Below are 19,574 nucleotides of genomic sequence, written 5' to 3'. Positions count from 1 at the left end.
ACGCACCTGGCAGCCCCAGCCCGGGGGTGGGATCGGCTGGACCTGCTCGCCCACGCTAAGCCCAAAGAGGGCCGCGCGTGGGGGTCCAGCCGCCCGTAACAGTCTTCTGAGGGAGCGTGAAGACTGTGGGTTGCTTCCCAGGAGACAAGCTGGATTGCGACTGGGGACACTGACAGCCATGTGGCCGGGGCTCACGTCCAAGAGCATCAGCCCCGCCCCTCTTCCCGGCCCGGGCTTAGGTCTAGCCACGCCCCTGGCGGCCCCAGCCCGGGGGTGGGATCAGATGGACCTGCTCGCCCACGCTAAGCCCAAAGAGGGCCGCGGTGGGGGTCCAGCCGCAACAAAACAGTCTTCCAAGGGAGCGTGAAGACTGTGGGTTGCTTCCCAGGAGACAAGCTGGATTGCGCCTGGGGACCTTGGCCGCCATGTGGCCGGGGCTCACGTCCCCGAGCGTCAGCCCCGCCCCTCTTCCCGGCCCGGGCTTGGGTCTAGCCACGCCCCTGGCGGCCCCAGCCCGGGGGTGGGATCGGCTGGACCTGCTCGCCGACACTAAGCCCAAAGAGGGACCCGCATGGGGGTCCAGCCGCCCCAAAACAGTCTTCTGAGGGAGCGTGAAGACTGTGGGTTGCTTCCCAGGAGACAAGCTGGATTGCGCCTGGGGACCCTGACCCCCATGTGGCCGGGGCTCACGTCCCCGAGCGTCAGCCCCGCCCCTCTTCCCGGCCCGGGCTTGGGTCTAGCCACGCCCCTGGCGGCCCCAGCCCGGGGGTGGGATCGGCTGGACCTGCTCGCCCAGGCTAAGCCCAAAGAGGGCCGCGCGTGGGGGTCCAGCCGCAACAAAACAGTCTTCCAAGGGAGCGTGAAGACTGTGGGTTGCTTCCCAAGAGACAAGCTGGATTGCGCCTGGGGACCCCGGCCGCCATGAGGCCGGGGCTCACGTCCAAGAGCATCAGCCCCGCCCTCTTCCAGACCCGGGCTTGGGTCTAGCCACGACCCTAGCGGCACCTATCCCAGGGGTGGGATCGGCTGCACCTGCTTGCCGACGCTAAGCCCAAAGAGGGCCGCGCGTGGGGGTCCAGCCACCCAGAAACAGTCTTCTGAGCGAGCGTGAAGACTGTGGGTTGCTTCCCAAGAGACAAGCTGGATTGCGCCTGGGGACCCCGGCCGCCATGTGGCCGGGGCTCACGTCCAAGAGCGTCAGCCCCGCCCCTCTTCCCGGCCGGGCTTGGGTCTAACCACGCCCCTGGCGGCCCCAGCCCGGGGGTGGGATCGGCTGGACCTGCTCGCACACACTAAGCCCAGAGAGGGCCCCACATGGGAGTGCACCCTCCCCGAAACAGTCTTCCAAGGGAGCGTGAAGACTGTGGGTTGCTTCCCAGGAGACAAGCTGGATTGCGCCTGGGGACCCCGGCCGCCATGTGGCCAGGGCTCACGTCACCGAGCGTCAGCCCCGCCCCTCTTCCCGGCCCGGGCTTGGGTCTAGCCACGCCCCTGGCGGCCCCAGCCCGGGGGTGGGATCGGCTGGACCTGCTCGCCCAAGCTAAGCCCAAAGAGGGCCGCGCGTGGGGGTCCAGCCGCAACAAAACAGTCTTCCAAGGGAGCGTGAAGACTGTGGGTTGCTTCCCAAGAGACAAGCTGGATTGCGCCTGGGGACCCTGGCCGCCATGTGGCCGGGGCTCACTTCCCCGAGCATCAGCCCCGCCCTCTTCCAGACCCCGGCTTGGGTCTAGCCACGCCCCTGGCGGCCCCAGCCCGGTTGTGGGATCGGCTGGACCTGCTCGCCGATGCTAAGCCCAAAGAGGGCCGCGCGTGGGGGTCCAGCCACCCAGAAAGAGTCTTCCGAGTGAGCGTGAAGACTGGGTTGCTTCCCAGGAGACAAGCTGGATTGCGCCTGGGGACCCCGGCAGCCATGTGGCCAGGGCTCACGTCCCCGAGCGTCAGCCCCACCCCTCTTCCCGGCCCGGGCTTGGGTCTAGCCACGCCCCTGGCGGCCCCAGCCCGGGGGTGGGATCGGCTGGACCTGCTCGCCGACACATAGCCCAAAGAGGGCCGCACGTGGGGGTCCAGCCGCCATGAAACTGTCTTCCGAGGGAGCGTGAAGACTGTGGGTTGCTTCCCAGGAGACAAGCTGGAATGCACCTGGGGACCCCGGCCGCCATGTGGCCGGGGCTCACGTCACCGAGCGTCAGCCCCGCCCCTCTTCCCGGCCCAGGCTTGGGTCTAACCACGCCCCTGGCGGCCCCAGCCCGGGGGTGGGATCGGCTGGACCTGCTCGCCCACACTAAGCCCAAAGAGGGCCCCACATGGGAGTGCACCCTCCCCGAAACAGTCTTTTGAGCGAGCGTGAAGACTGTGGGTTGCTTCCCAAGAGACAAGCTGGATTGCGCCTGGGGACACCGGCCGCCATGTGGCCGGGGCTCACGTCCAAGAGCGTCAGCCCTGCCCTCTTCCAGGCCCGGGATTGGGTCTAGCCACTCCCCTGACAGCCCCAGCCCGGGGGTGGGATCGGCTGGACCTGCTCGCCCACGCTAAGCCCAAAGAGGGCCGCGCGTGGGGGTCCAGCAGCCCCGAAACAGTCTTCCGAGCGAGCGTGAAGACTGTGGGTTGCTTCCCAAGAGACAAGCTGGATTGCGCCTGGGGACCCCGGCCGCCATGTGGCCGGGGCTCACGTCCAAGAACATCAGCCCCGCCCTCTTCCCGACCCGGGCTTGGGTCTAGCCACGCCCCTGGCGGCCCCAGCCCGGGGGTGGGATCGGCTGGACCTGCTCGCCGATGCTAAGCCCAAAGAGGGCCGCACGTGGGGGTCCAGCCACCCAGAAACAGTCTTCCGAGGGAGCGTGAAGACTGGGTTGCTTCCCAGGAGACAAGCTGGATTGCGCCTGGGGACCCCGGCAGCCATGTGGCCGGGGCTCACGTCCCCGAGCGTCAGCCCCGCCCCTCTTCCCAGCCAGGGTTTGGTCTCGCCACGCCCCTGGCGGCCCCAGCCCGGGGGTGGGATCGGCTGGACCTGCTCGCCCACGCTAAGCCCAAAGAGGGCCACTCGTGGGGGTCCAGCTGCCCCAAAGAAGTCTTCTGAGGGAGCGTGAAGACTGTGGGTTGCTTCCCAGGAGACAAGCTGGATTGCGCCTGGGGACCCCAGCCGCCATGTGGCCGGGGCTCACGTCCCCGAGCGTCAGCCCCGCCCCTCTTCCCGGCCCGGGCTTGGGTCTAGCCACGCCCCTGGCGGCCCCAGCCCGGGGGTGGGATCGGCTGGACCTGCTCGCCCAAGCTAAGCCCAAAGAGGGCCGCGCGTGGGGGTCCAGCCGCAACAAAACAGTCTTCCAAGGGAGCGTGAAGACTGTGGGTTGCTTCCCAAGAGACAAGCTGGATTGCGCCTGGGGACCCTGGCCGCCATGTGGCCGGGGCTCACTTCCCCGAGCATCAGCCCCGCCCTCTTCCAGACCCGGGCTTGGGTCTAGCCACGCCCCTGGCGGCCCCAGCCCGGGGGTGGGATCGGCTGGACCTGCTCGCCGATGCTAAGCCCAAAGAGGGCCGCACGTGGGGGTCCAGCCACCCAGAAAGAGTCTTCCGAGTGAGCGTGAAGACTGGGTTGCTTCCCAGGAGACAAGCTGGATTGCGCCTGGGGACCCCGGCCGCCATGTGGCCGGGGCTCAGGTCCCAGAGCGTCAGCCCCGCCCCTCTTCCCGGCCCGGGCTTGGGTCTAACCACGCCCCTGGCGGCCCCAGCCCGGGGGTGGGATCGGCTGGACGTGCTCGCACACACTAAGCCCAAAGAGGGCCCCACATGGGAGTGCACCCTCCCCGAAACAGTCTTCCGAGGGAGTGTGAAGACTGTGGGTTGCTTCCCAAGAGACAAGCTGGATTGCGCTTGAGGACCCCGGCCGCCATGTGGCCGGGGCTCACGTCCCCGAGCATCAGCCCCACCCCTCTTCCCCTCCAGGGCTTGGGTCTAGCCATGCCCCTGATGGCCCCAGCCCAGGGGTGGGATCGGCTGGACCTGCTCGCCCAAGCTAAGCCCAAAGAGGGCCCCGCATGGTGGTCCAGCCGCCCCAAAACAGTCTTCTGAGGGAGCGTGAAGACTGTGGGTTGCTTCCCAGGAGACAAGCTGGATTGCGCCTGGGGACCCCGGCCTCCATGTGGCCGGGGCTCACGTCCCCGAGCGTCAGCCCCGCCCCTCTTCCCGGCCCGGGCTTGGGTCTAGCCACGCCCCTGGCGGCCCCAGCCCGGGGGTGGGATCAGATGGACCTGCTCGCCGATGCTAAGCCCAAAGAGGGCCGCGCGTGGGGGTCCAGCCACCCAGAAACAGTCTTCTGAGGGAGCGTGAAGACTGTGGGTTGCTTCCCAGGAGACAAGCTGGATTGCGCCTGAGGACGCCGGCCGCCATGTGGCCGGGGCTCACGTCCCCAAGCGAAAGCCCCGCCCCTCTTCCCGGCCCGGGCTTGGGTCTAGCCACGCCCCTGGCGGCCCCAGCCCGGGGGTGGGATCGGCTGGACCTGCTCGCCCAAGCTAAGCCCAAAGAGGGCCGCGCGTGGGGGTCCAGCCACCCAGAAACAGTCTTCCGAGGGAGCGTGAAGACTGTGGGTTGCTTCCCAGGAGACCAGCTGGATTGCGCCTGGGGACCCTGGCCGCCATGTGGCCAGGGTTCACTTCCCCAGCATCAGCCCCGCCCCTCTTCCCGGCCCGTGCTTGGGTCTAGCCACGCCCCTGATGGCCCCAGCCCGGGGGTGGGATCCTCTGGACCTGCTGGCCGACACTAAGCCCAAAGAGGGCCGCGCGTGGGGGTCCAGCCACCCAGAGAGAGTCTTCCGAGTGAGCGTGAAGACTGGGTTGCTTCCCAGGAGACAAGCTGGATTGCGCCTGGGGACCCCGGCCGCCATGTGGCCGGGGCTCACGTCCCCGAGCGTCAGCCCCGCCCCTCTTCCCGGCCAGGGCTTGGGTCTAGCCACTCACCTGGCAGCCCCAGCCCGGGGGTGGGATCGGCTGGACCTGCTGGCCGATGCTAACCCAAAGAGGGCCGCGCGTGGGGGTCCAGCCGCCCCAAAGCAGTCTTCCAAGGGAGCGTGAAGACTGTGGGTTGCTTCCCAGGAGACAAGCTGGATTGCGCCTGGGGACCCTGGTCCCCATGTGGCCGGGGCTAACGTCCCCGAGCATCGGCCCCGCCCCTCTTCCCGGCCAGGGCTTGGGTCTAGCCACGCCCCTGGCGGCCCCAGCCCGGGGGTGGGATCGGCTGGACCTGCTCGCCGATGCTAAGCCCAAAGAGGGCCGCACGGGGGGGTCCAGCCACCCAGAAACAGTCTTCCGAGGGAGCGTGAAGACTGGGTTGCTTCCCAGGAGACAAGCTGGATTGCGCCTGGGGACCCCGGCCGCCATGTGGCCGGGGCTCACGTCCCCGAGCATCAGCCCCGCCCCTCTTCCCGGCCAGGGCTTGGGTCTAGCCACGCCCCTGGCGGCCCCAGCACGGGGGTGGGATCGGCTGTACGTGCTGGCCGATGCTACCCCAAAGAGGGCCGCGCGTGGGGGTCCAGCCGCCCCAAAGCAGTCTTCCGAGGGAGCGTGAAGACTGTGGGTTGCTTCCCAGGAGACAAGCTGGATTGCGCCTGGGGACCCTGGTCCCCATGTGGCCGGGGCTAACGTCCCCGAGCATCAGCCCCGCCCCTCTTCCCGGCCAGGGCTTGGGTCTAGCCACACACCTGGCGGCCCCAGCCCGGGGGTGGGATCGGCTGGACCTGCTCGCCCACACTAAGCCCAAAGAGGGCCACTCGTGGGGGTCCAGCTGCCCCAAAGAAGTCTTCCGAGGGAGCGTGAAGACTGTGGGTTGCTTCCCAGGAGACAAGCTGGATTGCGCCTGGGGACCCCGGCAGCCATGTGGCCGGGGCTCACGTCCCCGAGCGTCAGCCCCACCCCTCTTCCTGGCCCGGGCTTGGGTCTAGCCACGCCCCTGGCGGCCCCAGCCCGGGGGTTGGATCGGCTGGACCTGCTGGCCGATGCTACCCCAAAGAGGGCCGCGCGTGGGGGTCCAGCCGCCCCAAAGCAGTCTTCCAAGGGAGCGTGAAGACTGTGGGTTGCTTCCCAGGAGACAAGCTGGAATGCACTTGGGGACCCCGGCCGCCATGTGGCCGGGGCTCAGGTCCCAGAGCGTCAGCCCCGCCCCTCTTCCCGGCCCGGGCTTGGGTCTAACCACGCCCCTGGCGGCCCCAGCCCGGGGGTGGGATCGGCTGGACCTGCTCGCACACACTAAGCCCAAAGAGGGCCCCACATGGGAGTGCACCCTCCCCGAAACAGTCTTCCGAGGGAGCGTGAAGACTGTGGGTTGCTTCCCAGGAGACAAGCTGGATTGCGCTTGAGGACCCCGGCCGCCATGTGGCCGGGGCTCACGTCCCCGAGCATCAGCCCCACCCCTCTTCCCCTCCAGGGCTTGGGTCTAGCCATGCCCCTGATGGCCCCAGCCCAGGGGTGGGATCGGCTGGACCTGCTCGCCGACACATAGCCCAAAGAGGGCCCCGCATGGTGGTCCAGCCGCCCCAAAACAGTCTCTGAGGGAGCGTGAAGACTGTGGGTTGCTTCCCAGGAGACAAGCTGGATTGCGCCTGGGGACCCCGGCCTCCATGTGGCCGGGGCTCACGTCCCCGAGCGTCAGCCCCGCCCCTCTTCCCGGCCAGGGCTTGGGTCTAGCCACGCCCCTGGCGGCCCCAGCCCGGGGGTGGGATCAGATGGACCTGCTCGCCGATGCTAAGCCCAAAGAGGGCCGCACGTGGGGGTCCAGCCGCCATGACACTGTCTTCTGAGGGAGCGTGAAGACTGTGGGTTGCTTCCCAGGAGACAAGCTGGATTGCGCCTGAGGACGCCGGCCGCCATGTGGCCGGGGCTCACGTCCCCAAGCGAAAGCCCCGCCCCTCTTCCCGGCCCGGGCTTGGGTCTAGCCACGCCCCTGGCGGCCCCAGCCCGGGGGTGGGATCCTCTGGACCTGCTGGCCGACACTAAGCCCAAAGAGGGCCGCGCGTGGGGGTCCAGCCACCCAGAAAGAGTCTTCCAAGTGAGCGTGAAGACTGGGTTGCTTCCCAGGAGACAAGCTGGATTGCGCCTGGGGACCCCGGCCGCCATGTGGCCGGGGCTCACGTCCCCGAGCGTCAGCCCCGCCCCTCTTCCCGGCCCGGGCTTGTGTCTAGCCACTCACCTGGCAGCCCCAGCCCGGGGGTAGCATCGGCTGGACCTGTTGGCCGATGCTAACCCAAAGAGGGCCGCGCGTGGGGGTCCAGCCGCCCCAAAGCAGTCTTCCAAGGGAGCGTGAAGACTGTGGGTTGCTTCCCAGGAGACAAGCTGGATTGCGCCTGGGGACCCTGGTCCCCATGTGGCCGGGGCTAACGTCCCCGAGCATCAGCCCCGCCCCTCTTCCCGGCCAGGGCTTGGGTCTAGCCACGCCCCTGGCGGCCCCAGCCCGGTTGTGGGATCGGCTGGACCTGCTCGCCGATGCTAAGCCCAAAGAGGGCCGCACGTGGGGGTCCAGCCACCCCGAAACAGTCTTCCGAGGGAGCGTGAAGACTGGGTTGCTTCCCAGGAGACAAGCTGGATTGCGCCTGGGGACCCTGGTCCCCATGTGGCCGGGGCTAACGTCCCCGAGCATCAGCCCCGCCCCTCTTCCCGGCCAGGGCTTGGGTCTAGCCACGCCCCTGGCGGCCCCAGCCCGGGGGTGGGATCGGCTGGACCTGCTCGCCGACACTAAGCCCAAAGAGGGACCCGCATGGGGGTCCAGCCGCCCCAAAACAGTCTTCTGAGGGAGCGTGAAGACTGTGGGTTGCTTCTCAGGAGACAAGCTGGATTGCGCCTGGGGACCCTGACCCCCATGTGGCCGGGGCTCACGTCCCCGAGCGTCAGCCCCGCCCCTCTTCCCGGCCAGGGCTTGGGTCTAGCCACGCCCCTGGCGGCCCCAGCCCGGGGGTGGGATCGGCTGGACCTGCTCGCCCAGGCTAAGCCCAAAGAGGGCCGCGCGTGGGGGTCCAGCCGCAACAAAACAGTCTTCCAAGGGAGCGTGAAGACTGTGGGTTGCTTCCCAAGAGACAAGCTGGATTGCGCCTGGGGACCCCGGCCGCCATGTGGCCGGGGCTCACGTCCAAGAGCATCAGCCCCGCCCTCTTCCAGACCCGGGCTTGGGTCTAGCCACGACCCTGGCGGCACCTATCCCAGGGGTGGGTTCGGCTGCACCTGCTTGCCGACGCTAAGCCCAAAGAGGGCCGCGCGTGGGGGTCCAGCCACCCAGAAACAGTCTTCTGAGCGAGCGTGAAGACTGTGGGTTGCTTCCCAAGAGACAAGCTGGATTGCGCCTGGGGACCCCGGCCGCCATGTGGCCGGGGCTCACGTCCAAGAGCATCAGCCCCGCCCTCTTCCAGACCCGGGCTTGGGTCTAGCCACGACCCTGGCGGCACCTATCCCAGGGTGGGATCGGCTGCACCTGCTTGCCGACGCTAAGCCCAAAGAGGGCCGCACGTGGGGGTCCAGCCACCCAGAAACCGTCTTCCGAGGGAGCGTGAAGACTGTGGGTTGCTTCCCAGGAGACAAGCTGGATTGCGCCTGGGGACCCTGGTCCCCATGTGGCCGGGGCTCACGTCCCCAAGAGTCAGCTCCGCCCCTCTTCCCGGCCCGGGCTAGGTCTAGCCACGCCCCTGGCGGCCCCAGCCCGGGGGTGGGATCGGCTGGACCTGCTCGCCCATGCTAAGCCCAAAGAGGGCCGCACTTGGGGGTCCAGCCGCCCTGTAACAGTCTTCTGAGGGAGCGTGAAGACTGTGGGTTGCTTCCCAGGAGACAAGCTGGATTGCGCCTGGGGACCCCGGCCGCCATGTGGCCGGGGCTCACGTCCCCGAGCGTCAGCCCCGCCCCTCTTCCCGGCCCGGGCTTGGGTCTAGCCACGCCCCTGGCGGCCCCAGCCCGGGGGTGGGATCGGCTGGACCTGCTCGCCCACGCTAAGCCCAAAGAGGGCGGCGCGTGGGGGTCCAGCCGCAACAAAACAGTCTTCCGAGGGAGCGTGAAGACTGTGGGTTGCTTCCCAAGAGACAAGCTGGATTGCGCCTGGGGACCCCGGCCGCCATGTGGCCGGGGCTCACGTCCAAGAACATCAGCCCCGCCCTCTTCCAGACCCGGGCTTGGGTCTAGCCACGCCCCTGGCGGCCCCAGCCCGGGGGTGGGATCGGCTGGACCTGCTCGCCGATGCTAAGCCCAAAGAGGGCCGCACGTGGGGGTCCAGCCACCCAGAAACAGTCTTCCGAGGGAGCGTGAAGACTGGGTTGCTTCCCAGGAGACAAGCTGGATTGCGCCTGGGGACCCCGGCCGCCATGTGGCCGGGGCTCACGTCCCCGAGCGTCAGCCCCGCCCCTCTTCCCGGCCAGGGTTTGTGTCTAGCCACGCCCCTGGCGGCCCCAGCCCGGGGGTGGGATCGGCTGGACCTGCTCGCCCACGCTAAGCCCAAAGAGGGCCACTCGTGGGGGTCCAGCTGCCCCAAAGAAGTCTTCTGAGGGAGCGTGAAGACTGTGGGTTGCTTCCCAGGAGACAAGCTGGATTGCGCCTGGGGACCCCGGCCGCCATGTGGCCGGGGCTCACGTCCCCGAACGTCAGCCCCACCCCTCTTCCCGGCCAGGGCTTGGGTCTAGCCACGCCCCTGGCGGCCCCAGCCCGGGGGTTGGATCGGCTGGACCTGCTGGCTGATGCTACCCCAAAGAGGGCCGCGCGTGGGGGTCCAGCCGCCCCAAAGCAGTCTTCCAAGGGAGCGTGAAGACTGTGGGTTGCTTCCCAGGAGACAAGCTGGAATGCACTTGGGGACCCCGGCCGCCATGTGGCCGGGGCTCAGGTCCCAGAGCGTCAGCCCCGCCCCTCTTCCCGGCCCGGGCTTGGGTCTAACCACGCCCCTGGCGGCCCCAGCCCGGGGGTGGGATCGGCTGGACGTGCTCGCACACACTAAGCCCAAAGAGGGCCCCACATGGGAGTGCACCCTCCCCGAAACAGTCTTCCAAGGGAGCGTGAAGACTGTGGGTTGCTTCCCAGGAGACAAGCTGGATTGCGCCTGGGGACCCCGGCCGCCATGTGGCCAGGGCTCACGTCACCGAGCGTCAGCCCCGCCCCTCTTCCCGGCCCGGGCTTGGGTCTAGCCACGCCCCTGGCGGCCCCAGCCCGGGGGTGGGATCGGCTGGACCTGCTCGCCCAAGCTAAGCCCAAAGAGGGCCGCGCGTGGGGGTCCAGCCGCAACAAAACAGTCTTCCAAGGGAGCGTGAAGACTGTGGGTTGCTTCCCAAGAGACAAGCTGGATTGCGCCTGGGGACGCTGGCCGCCATGTGGCCGGGGCTCACTTCCCCGAGCATCAGCCCCGCCCTCTTCCAGACCCCGGCTTGGGTCTAGCCACGCCCCTGGCGGCCCCAGCCCGGTTGTGGGATCGGCTGGACCTGCTCGCCGATGCTAAGCCCAAAGAGGGCCGCGCGTGGGGGTCCAGCCACCCAGAAAGAGTCTTCCGAGTGAGCGTGAAGACTGGGTTGCTTCCCAGGAGACAAGCTGGATTGCGCCTGGGGACCCCGGCAGCCATGTGGCCAGGGCTCACGTCCCCGAGCGTCAGCCCCACCCCTCTTCCCGGCCCGGGCTTGGGTCTAGCCACGCCCCTGGCGGCCCCAGCCCGGGGGTGGGATCGGCTGGACCTGCTCGCCGACACATAGCCCAAAGAGGGCCGCACGTGGGGGTCCAGCCGCCATGAAACTGTCTTCCGAGGGAGCGTGAAGACTGTGGGTTGCTTCCCAGGAGACAAGCTGGAATGCACCTGGGGACCCCGGCCGCCATGTGGCCGGGGCTCACGTCACCGAGCGTCAGCCCCACCCCTCTTCCCGGCCCAGGCTTGGGTCTAACCACGCCCCTGGCGGCCCCAGCCCGGGGGTGGGATCGGCTGGACCTGCTCGCCCACACTAAGCCCAAAGAGGGCCCCACATGGGAGTGCACCCTCCCCGAAACAGTCTTTTGAGCGAGCGTGAAGACTGTGGGTTGCTTCCCAAGAGACAAGCTGGATTGCGCCTGGGGACCCCGGCCGCCATGTGGCCGGGGCTCACGTCCAAGAGCGTCAGCCCTGCCCTCTTCCAGGCCCGGGATTGGGTCTAGCCACTCCCCTGACAGCCCCAGCCCGGGGGTGGGATCGGCTGGACCTGCTCGCCCACGCTAAGCCCAAAGAGGGCCGCGCGTGGGGGTCCAGCAGCCCCGAAACAGTCTTCTGAGCGAGCGTGAAGACTGTGGGTTGCTTCCCAGGAGACAAGCTAGATTGCGCCTGGGGACCCTGGCCGCCATGTGGCCGGGGCTCACGTCCCAGAGCATCAGCCCCGCCCCTTTTCTCGGCCAGGGTTTGGGTCTAGCCACGCCCCTGGCGGCCCCAGCCCGGGGGTGGGATCGGCTGGACCTGCTCGCCCACGCTAAGCCCAAAGAGGGCCGCGCGTGGGGGTCCAGCCGCACCAAAACAGTCTTCCGAGGGAGCGTGAAGACTGTGGGTTGCTTCCCAGGAGACAAGCTGGATTGCGCCTGGGGACCCTGGCCGCCATGTGGCCGGGGCTCACGTCCCCGAGCGTCAGCCCCGCCCCTCTTCCCGGCCCGGGCTTGGGTCTAGCCACGCCCCTGACGGCCCCAGCCCGGGGGTGGGATCGGCTGGAACTGCTCGCCAACGCTAAGCCCAAAGAGGGCGGCGCGTGGGGGTCCAGCCGCAACAAAACAGTCTTCCGAGGGAGCGTGAAGACTGTGGGTTGCTTCCCAAGAGACAAGCTGGATTGCGCCTGGGGACCCCGGCCGCCATGTGGCCGGGGCTCACGTCCAAGAACATCAGCCCCGCCCTCTTCCAGACCCGGGCTTGGGTCTAGCCACGCCCCTGGCGGCCCCAGCCCGGGGGTGGGATCGGCTGGACCTGCTCGCCGATGCTAAGCCCAAAGAGGGCCGCACGTGGGGGTCCAGCCACCCAGAAACAGTCTTCCGAGGGAGCGTGAAGACTGGGTTGCTTCCCAGGAGACAAGCTGGATTGCGCCTGGGGACCCCGGCAGCCATGTGGCCGGGGCTCACGTCCCCGAGCGTCAGCCCCGCCCCTCTTCCCAGCCAGGGTTTTGGTCTCGCCACGCCCCTGGCGGCCCCAGCCCGGGGGTGGGATCGGCTGGACCTGCTCGCCCACGCTAAGCCCAAAGAGGGCCACTCGTGGGGGTCCAGCTGCCCCAAAGAAGTCTTCTGAGGGAGCGTGAAGACTGTGGGTTGCTTCCCAGGAGACAAGCTGGATTGCGCCTGGGGACCCCAGCCGCCATGTGGCCGGGGCTCACTTCCCCGAGCATCAGCCCCGCCCTCTTCCAGACCCGGGCTTGGGTCTAGCCACGCCCCTGGCGGCCCCAGCCCGGGGGTGGGATCGGCTGGACCTGCTCGCCGATGCTAAGCCCAAAGAGGGCCGCGCGTGGGGGTCCAGCCACCCAGAAAGAGTCTTCCGAGTGAGCGTGAAGACTGGGTTGCTTCCCAGGAGACAAGCTGGATTGCGCCTGGGGACCCCGGCCGCCATGTGGCCGGGGCTCACGTCCCCGAGCGTCAGCCCCGCCCCTCTTCCCGGCCATGGTTTGGGTCTAGCCACGCCCCTGGCGGCCCCAGACCGGGGGTGGGATCGGCTGTACCTGCTCGCCCACACTAAGCCCAAAGAGGGCCACTCGTGAGGGTCCAGCTGCCCCAAAGAAGTCTTCTGAGGGAGCGTGAAGACTGTGGGTTGCTTCCCAGGAGACAAGCTGGATTGCGCCTGGGGACCCCGGCAGCCATGTGGCCGGGGCTCACGTCCCCGAGCGTCAGCCCCACCCCTCTTCCTGGCCCGGGCTTGGGTCTAGCCACGCCCCTGGCGGCCCCAGCCCGGGGGTTGGATCGGCTGGACCTGCTGGCCGATGCTACCCCAAAGAGGGCCGCGCGTGGGGGTCCAGCCGCCCCAAAGCAGTCTTCCAAGGGAGCGTGAAGACTGTGGGTTGCTTCCCAGGAGACAAGCTGGAATGCACTTGGGGACCCCGGCCGCCATGTGGCCGGGGCTCAGGTCCCAGAGCGTCAGCCCCGCCCCTCTTCCCGGCCCGGGCTTGGGTCTAACCACGCCCCTGGCGGCCCCAGCCCGGGGGTGGGATCGGCTGGACGTGCTCGCACACACTAAGCCCAAAGAGGGCCCCACATGGGAGTGCACCCTCCCCGAAACAGTCTTCCGAGGGAGCGTGAAGACTGTGGGTTGCTTCCCAAGAGACAAGCTGGATTGCGCTTGAGGACCCCGGCCGCCATGTGGCCGGGGCTCACGTCCCCGAGCATCAGCCCCACCCCTCTTCCCCTCCAGGGCTTGGGTCTAGCCATGCCCCTGATGGCCCCAGCCCAGGGGTGGGATCGGCTGGACCTGCTCGCCGACACATAGCCCAAAGAGGGCCCCGCATGGTGGTCCAGCCGCCCCAAAACAGTCTCTGAGGGAGCGTGAAGACTGTGGGTTGCTTCCCAGGAGACAAGCTGGATTGCGCCTGGGGACCCCGGCCTCCATGTGGCCGGGGCTCACGTCCCCGAGCGTCAGCCCCGCCCCTCTTCCCGGCCAGGGCTTGGGTCTAGCCACGCCCCTGGCGGCCCCAGCCCGGGGGTGGGATCAGATGGACCTGCTCGCCGATGCTAAGCCCAAAGAGGGCCGCACGTGGGGGTCCAGCCGCCATGACACTGTCTTCTGAGGGAGCGTGAAGACTGTGGGTTGCTTCCCAGGAGACAAGCTGGATTGCGCCTGAGGACGCCGGCCGCCATGTGGCCGGGGCTCACGTCCCCAAGCGAAAGCCCCGCCCCTCTTCCCGGCCCGGGCTTGGGTCTAGCCACGCCCCTGGCGGCCCCAGCCCGGGGGTGGGATCCTCTGGACCTGCTGGCCGACACTAAGCCCAAAGAGGGCCGCGCGTGGGGGTCCAGCCACCCAGAAAGAGTCTTCCAAGTGAGCGTGAAGACTGGGTTGCTTCCCAGGAGACAAGCTGGATTGCGCCTGGGGACCCCGGCCGCCATGTGGCCGGGGCTCACGTCCCCGAGCGTCAGCCCCGCCCCTCTTCCCGGCCCGGGCTTGTGTCTAGCCACTCACCTGGCAGCCCCAGCCCGGGGGTAGCATCGGCTGGACCTGCTGGCCGATGCTAACCCAAAGAGGGCCGCGCGTGGGGGTCCAGCCGCCCCAAAGCAGTCTTCCAAGGGAGCGTGAAGACTGTGGGTTGCTTCCCAGGAGACAAGCTGGATTGCGCCTGGGGACCCTGGTCCCCATGTGGCCGGGGCTAACGTCCCCGAGCATCAGCCCCGCCCCTCTTCCCGGCCAGGGCTTGGGTCTAGCCACGCCCCTGGCGGCCCCAGCCCGGGGGTGGGATCGGCTGGACCTGCTCGCCGATGCTAAGCCCAAAGAGGGCCGCACGTGGGGGTCCAGCCACCCCGAAACAGTCTTCCGAGGGAGCGTGAAGACTGGGTTGCTTCCCAGGAGACAAGCTGGATTGCGCCTGGGGACCCTGGTCCCCATGTGGCCGGGGCTAACGTCCCCGAGCATCAGCCCCGCCCCTCTTCCCGGCCAGGGCTTGGGTCTAGCCACGCCCCTGGCGGCCCCAGCCCGGGGGTGGGATCGGCTGGACCTGCTCGCCCATGCTAAGCCCAAAGAGGGCCGCACGTGGGGGTCCAGCCGCAACAAAACAGTCTTCCAAGGGAGCGTGAAGACTGTGGGTTGCTTCCCAGGAGACAAGCTGGATTGCGCCTGGGGACATTGGCCGCCATGTGGCCGGGGCTCACGTCCAAGAGCATCAGCCCCGCCCTCTTCCAGACCCGGGCTTGGGTCTAGCCACGACCCTGGTGGCACCTATCCCAGGGGTGGGATCGGCTGCACCTGCTTGCCGACGCTAAGCCCAAAGAGGGCCGCGCGTGGGGGTCCAGCCACCCAGAAACAGTCTTCCGAGGGAGCGTGAAGACTGTGGGTTGCTTCCCAGGAGACAAGCTGGATTGCGCCTGGGGACCCTGGTCCCCATGTGGCCGGGGCTCACGTCCCCAAGAGTCAGCTCCGCCCCTCTTCCCGGCCCGGGCTAGGTCTAGCCACGCCCCTGGCGGCCCCAGCCCGGGGGTGGGATCGGCTGGACCTGCTCGCCCATGCTAAGCCCAAAGAGGGCCGCACGTGGGGGTCCAGCCGCCCTGTAACAGTCTTCTGAGGGAGCGTGAAGACTGTGGGTTGCTTCCCAGGAGACAAGCTGGATTGCGCCTGGGGACCCCGGCCGCCATGTGGCCGGGGCTCACGTCCCCGAGCATCAGCCCCGCCCCTCTTCCCGGCCCGGGCTTGGGTCTAGCCACGCCCCTGGCGGCCCCAGCCCGGGGGTGGGATCGGCTGGACCTGCTCGCCCACGCTAACCCCAAAGAGGGCCGCACGTGGGTGTCCAGAGCAACAAAACAGTCTTCCGAGGGAGCGTGAAGACTGTGGGTTGCTTCCCAAGAGACAAGCTGGATTGCGCCTGGGGACCCCGGCCGCCATGTGGCCGGGGCTCACGTCCAAGAGCATCAGCCCCGCCCTCTTCCAGACCCGGGCTTGGGTCTAGCCACGCCCCTGGCGGCCCCAGCCCGGGGGTGGGATCGGCTGGACCTGCTCGCCGATGCTAAGCCCAAAGAGGGCCGCACGTGGGGGTCCAGCCACCCAGAAACAGTCTTCCGAGGGAGCGTGAAGACTGGGTTGCTTCCCAGGAGACAAGCTGGATTGCGCCTGGGGACCCCGGCCGCCATGTGGCCGGGGCTCACGTCCCCGAGCGTCAGCCCCGCCCCTCTTCCCGGCCAGGGTTTGGGTCTAGCCACGCCCCTGGCGGCCCCAGCCCGGGGGTGGGATCGGCTGGACCTGCTCGCCCACGCTAAGCCCAAAGAGGGCCACTCGTGGGGGTCCAGCTGCCCCAAAGAAGTCTTCTGAGGGAGCGTGAAGACTGTGGGTTGCTTCCCAGGAGACAAGCTGGATTGCGCCTGGGGACCCCGGCCGCCATGTGGCCGGGGCTCACGTCCCCGAACGTCAGCCCCACCCCTCTTCCCGGCCAGGGCTTGGGTCTAGCCACGCCCCTGGCGGCCCCAGCCCGGGGGTTGGATCGGCTGGACCTGCTGGCCGATGCTACCCCAAAGAGGGCCGCGCGTGGGGGTCCAGCCGCCCCAAAGCAGTCTTCCAAGGGAGCGTGAAGACTGTGGGTTGCTTCCCAGGAGACAAGCTGGAATGCACTTGGGGACCCCGGCCGCCATGTGGCCGGGGCTCAGGTCCCAGAGCGTCAGCCCCGCCCCTCTTCCCGGCCCGGGCTTGGGTCTAACCACGCCCCTCGCGGCCCCAGCCCGGGGGTGGGATCGGCTGGACCTGCTCGCACACACTAAGCCCAAAGAGGGCCCCACATGGGAGTGCACCCTCCCCGAAACAGTCTTCCAAGGGAGCGTGAAGACTGTGGGTTGCTTCCCAGGAGACAAGCTGGATTGCGCCTGGGGACCCCGGCCGCCATGTGGCCAGGGCTCACGTCACCGAGCGTCAGCCCCGCCCCTCTTCCCGGCCCGGGCTTGGGTCTAGCCACGCCCCTGGCGGCCCCAGCCCGGGGGTGGGATCGGCTGGACCTGCTCGCCCAAGCTAAGCCCAAAGAGGGCCGCGCGTGGGGGTCCAGCCGCAACAAAACAGTCTTCCAAGGGAGCGTGAAGACTGTGGGTTGCTTCCCAAGAGACAAGCTGGATTGCGCCTGGGGACCCTGGCCGCCATGTGGCCGGGGCTCACGTCCCCGAGCATCAGCCCCACCCCTCTTCCCCTCCAGGGCTTGGGTCTAGCCATGCCCCTGATGGCCCCAGCCCAGGGGTGGGATCGGCTGGACCTGCTCGCCGACACATAGCCCAAAGAGGGCCCCGCATGGTGGTCCAGCCGCCCCAAAACAGTCTTCTGAGGGAGCGTGAAGACTGTGGGTTGCTTCCCAGGAGACAAGCTGGATTGCGCCTGGGGACCCCGGCCTCCATGTGGCCGGGGCTCACGTCCCCGAGCGTCAGCCCCGCCCCTCTTCCCGGCCAGGGCTTGGGTCTAGCCACGCCCCTGGCGGCCCCAGCCCGGGGGTGGGATCAGATGGACCTGCTCGCCGATGCTAAGCCCAAAGAGGGCCGCACGTGGGGGTCCAGCCGCCATGACACTGTCTTCTGAGGGAGCGTGAAGACTGTGGGTTGCTTCCCAGGAGACAAGCTGGATTGCGCCTGAGGACGCCGGCCGCCATGCGGCCGGGGCTCACGTCCCCAAGCGAAAGCCCCGCCCCTCTTCCCGGCCCGGGCTTGGGTCTAGCCACGCCCCTGGCGGCCCCAGCCCGGGGGTGGGATCGGCTGGACCTGCTCGCCCAAGCTAAGCCCAAAGAGGGCCGCGCGTGGGGGTCCAGCCACCCAGAAACAGTCTTCCGAGGGAGCGTGAAGACTGTGGGTTGCTTCCCAGGAGACCAGCTGGATTGCGCCTGGGGACCCTGGCCGCCATGTGGCCAGGGTTCACTTCCCCGAGCATCAGCCCCGCCCCTCTTCCCGGCCCGTGCTTGGGTCTAGCCACGCCCCTGATGGCCCCAGCCCGGGGGTGGGATCCTCTGGACCTGCTGGCCGACACTAAGCCCAAAGAGGGCCGCGCGTGGGGGTCCAGCCACCCAGAAAGAGTCTTCCAAGTGAGCGTGAAGACTGGGTTGCTTCCCAGGAGACAAGCTGGATTGCGCCTGGGGACCCCGGCCGCCATGTGGCCGGGGCTCACGTCCCCGAGCGTCAGCCCCGCCCCTCTTCCCGGCCCGGGCTTGTGTCTAGCCACTCACCTGGCAGCCCCAGCCCGGGGGTGGGATCGGCTGGACCTGCTGGCCGATGCTAACCCAAAGAGGGCTGCGCGTGGGGGTCCAGCCGCCCCAAAGCAGTCTTCTGAGCGAGCGTGAAGACTGGGTTGCTTCCCAGGAGACAAGCTGGATTGCGCCTGGGGACCCTGGTCCCCATGTGGCCGGGGCTAACGTCCCCGAGCATCAGCCCCGCCCCTCTTCCCGGCCAGGGCTTGGGTCTAGCCACGCCCCTGGCGGCCCCAGCCCGGGGGTGGGATCGGCTGGACCTGCTCGCCGATGCTAAGCCCAAAGAGGGCCGCACGTGGGGGTCCAGCCACCCCGAAACAGTCTTCCGAGGGAGCGTGAAGACTGGGTTGCTTCCCAGGAGACAAGCTGGATTGCGCCTGGGGACCCCGGCCGCCATGTGGCCGGGGCTCACTTCCCCGAGCGTCAGCCCCGCCCCTCTTCCCGGCCCGGGCTTGGGTCTAGCCACGCCCCTGGCGGCCCCAGCCCGGGGGTGGGATCGGCTGGACCTGCTGGCCGATGCTACCCCAAAGATTGCCGCGCGTGGGGGTCCAGCCGCCCCAAAGCAGTCTTCCAAGGGAGCGTGAAGACTGTGGGTTGCTTCCCAGGAGACAAGCTGGATTGCGCCTGGGGACCCTGGTCCCCATGTGGCCGGGGCTAACGTCCCCGAGCATCAGCCCCGCCCCTCTTCCCGGCCAGGGCTTGGGTCTAGCCACACCCCTGGCGGCCCCAGCCCGGGGTGGGATCGGCTGGACCTGCTCGCCCACGCTAAGCCAAAAGAGGGCCGCGCACGCGGGGGTCCAGCCGCACCAAAACAGTCTTCTGAGGGAGCGTGAAGACTGTGGGTTGCTTCCCAGGAGACAAGCTGGATTGCGCCTGGGGACCCCGGCCGCCATGTGGCCGGGGCTCACGTCCCCAAGCGAAAGCCCCGCCCCTCTTCCCGGCCCTGGTTTGGGTCTAGCCACGCCCCTGGCGGCCCCAGCCCGGGGGTGGGATCGGCTGGACCTGCTCGCCCAAGCTAAGCCCAAAGAGGGCCGCGCGTGGGGGTCCAGCCACCCAGAAACAGTCTTCCGAGGGAGCGTGAAGACTGTGGGTTGCTTCCCAGGAGACCAGCTGGATTGCGCCTGGGGACACTGGCCGCCATGTGGCCAGGGTTCACTTCCCCGAGCATCAGCCCCGCCCCTCTTCCCGGCCCGTGCTTGGGTCTAGCCACGCCCCTGATGGCCCCAGCCCGGGGGTGGGATCCTCTGGACCTGCTGGCCGACACTAAGCCCAAAGTGGGCCGCGCGTGGGGGTCCAGCCACCCAGAAAGAGTCTTCCAAGTGAGCGTGAAGACTGGGTTGCTTCCCAGGAGACAAGCTGGATTGCGCCTGGGGACCCCGGCCGCCATGTGGCCGGGGCTCACGTCCCCGAGCGTCAGCCCCGCCCCTCTTCCCGGCCCGGGCTTGTGTCTAGCCACTCACCTGGCAGCCCCAGCCCGGGGGTGGGATCGGCTGGACCTGCTGGCCGATGCTAACCCAAAGAGGGCCGCGCGTGGGGTTCCAGCCGCCCCAAAGCAGTCTTCCAAGGGAGCGTGAAGACTGTGGGTTGCTTCCCAGGAGACAAGCTGGATTGCACCTGGGGACCCTGGTCCCCATGTGGCCGGGGCTAACGTCCCCGAGCATCAGCCCCGCCCCTCTTCCCGGCCAGGGCTTGGGTCTAGCCCGGGGGTGGGATCGGCTGGACCTGCTCGCCGATGCTAAGCCCAAAGAGG

The sequence above is a fragment of the Ochotona curzoniae genome, unplaced genomic scaffold (assembly GCF_017591425.1).
Source record: "Ochotona curzoniae isolate NIBS_2020 unplaced genomic scaffold, NIBS_Ocur_1.0 contig_1532, whole genome shotgun sequence".
Taxonomy (NCBI): domain Eukaryota; kingdom Metazoa; phylum Chordata; class Mammalia; order Lagomorpha; family Ochotonidae; genus Ochotona; species Ochotona curzoniae.
This window is presented reverse-complemented; position numbering follows the sequence as displayed.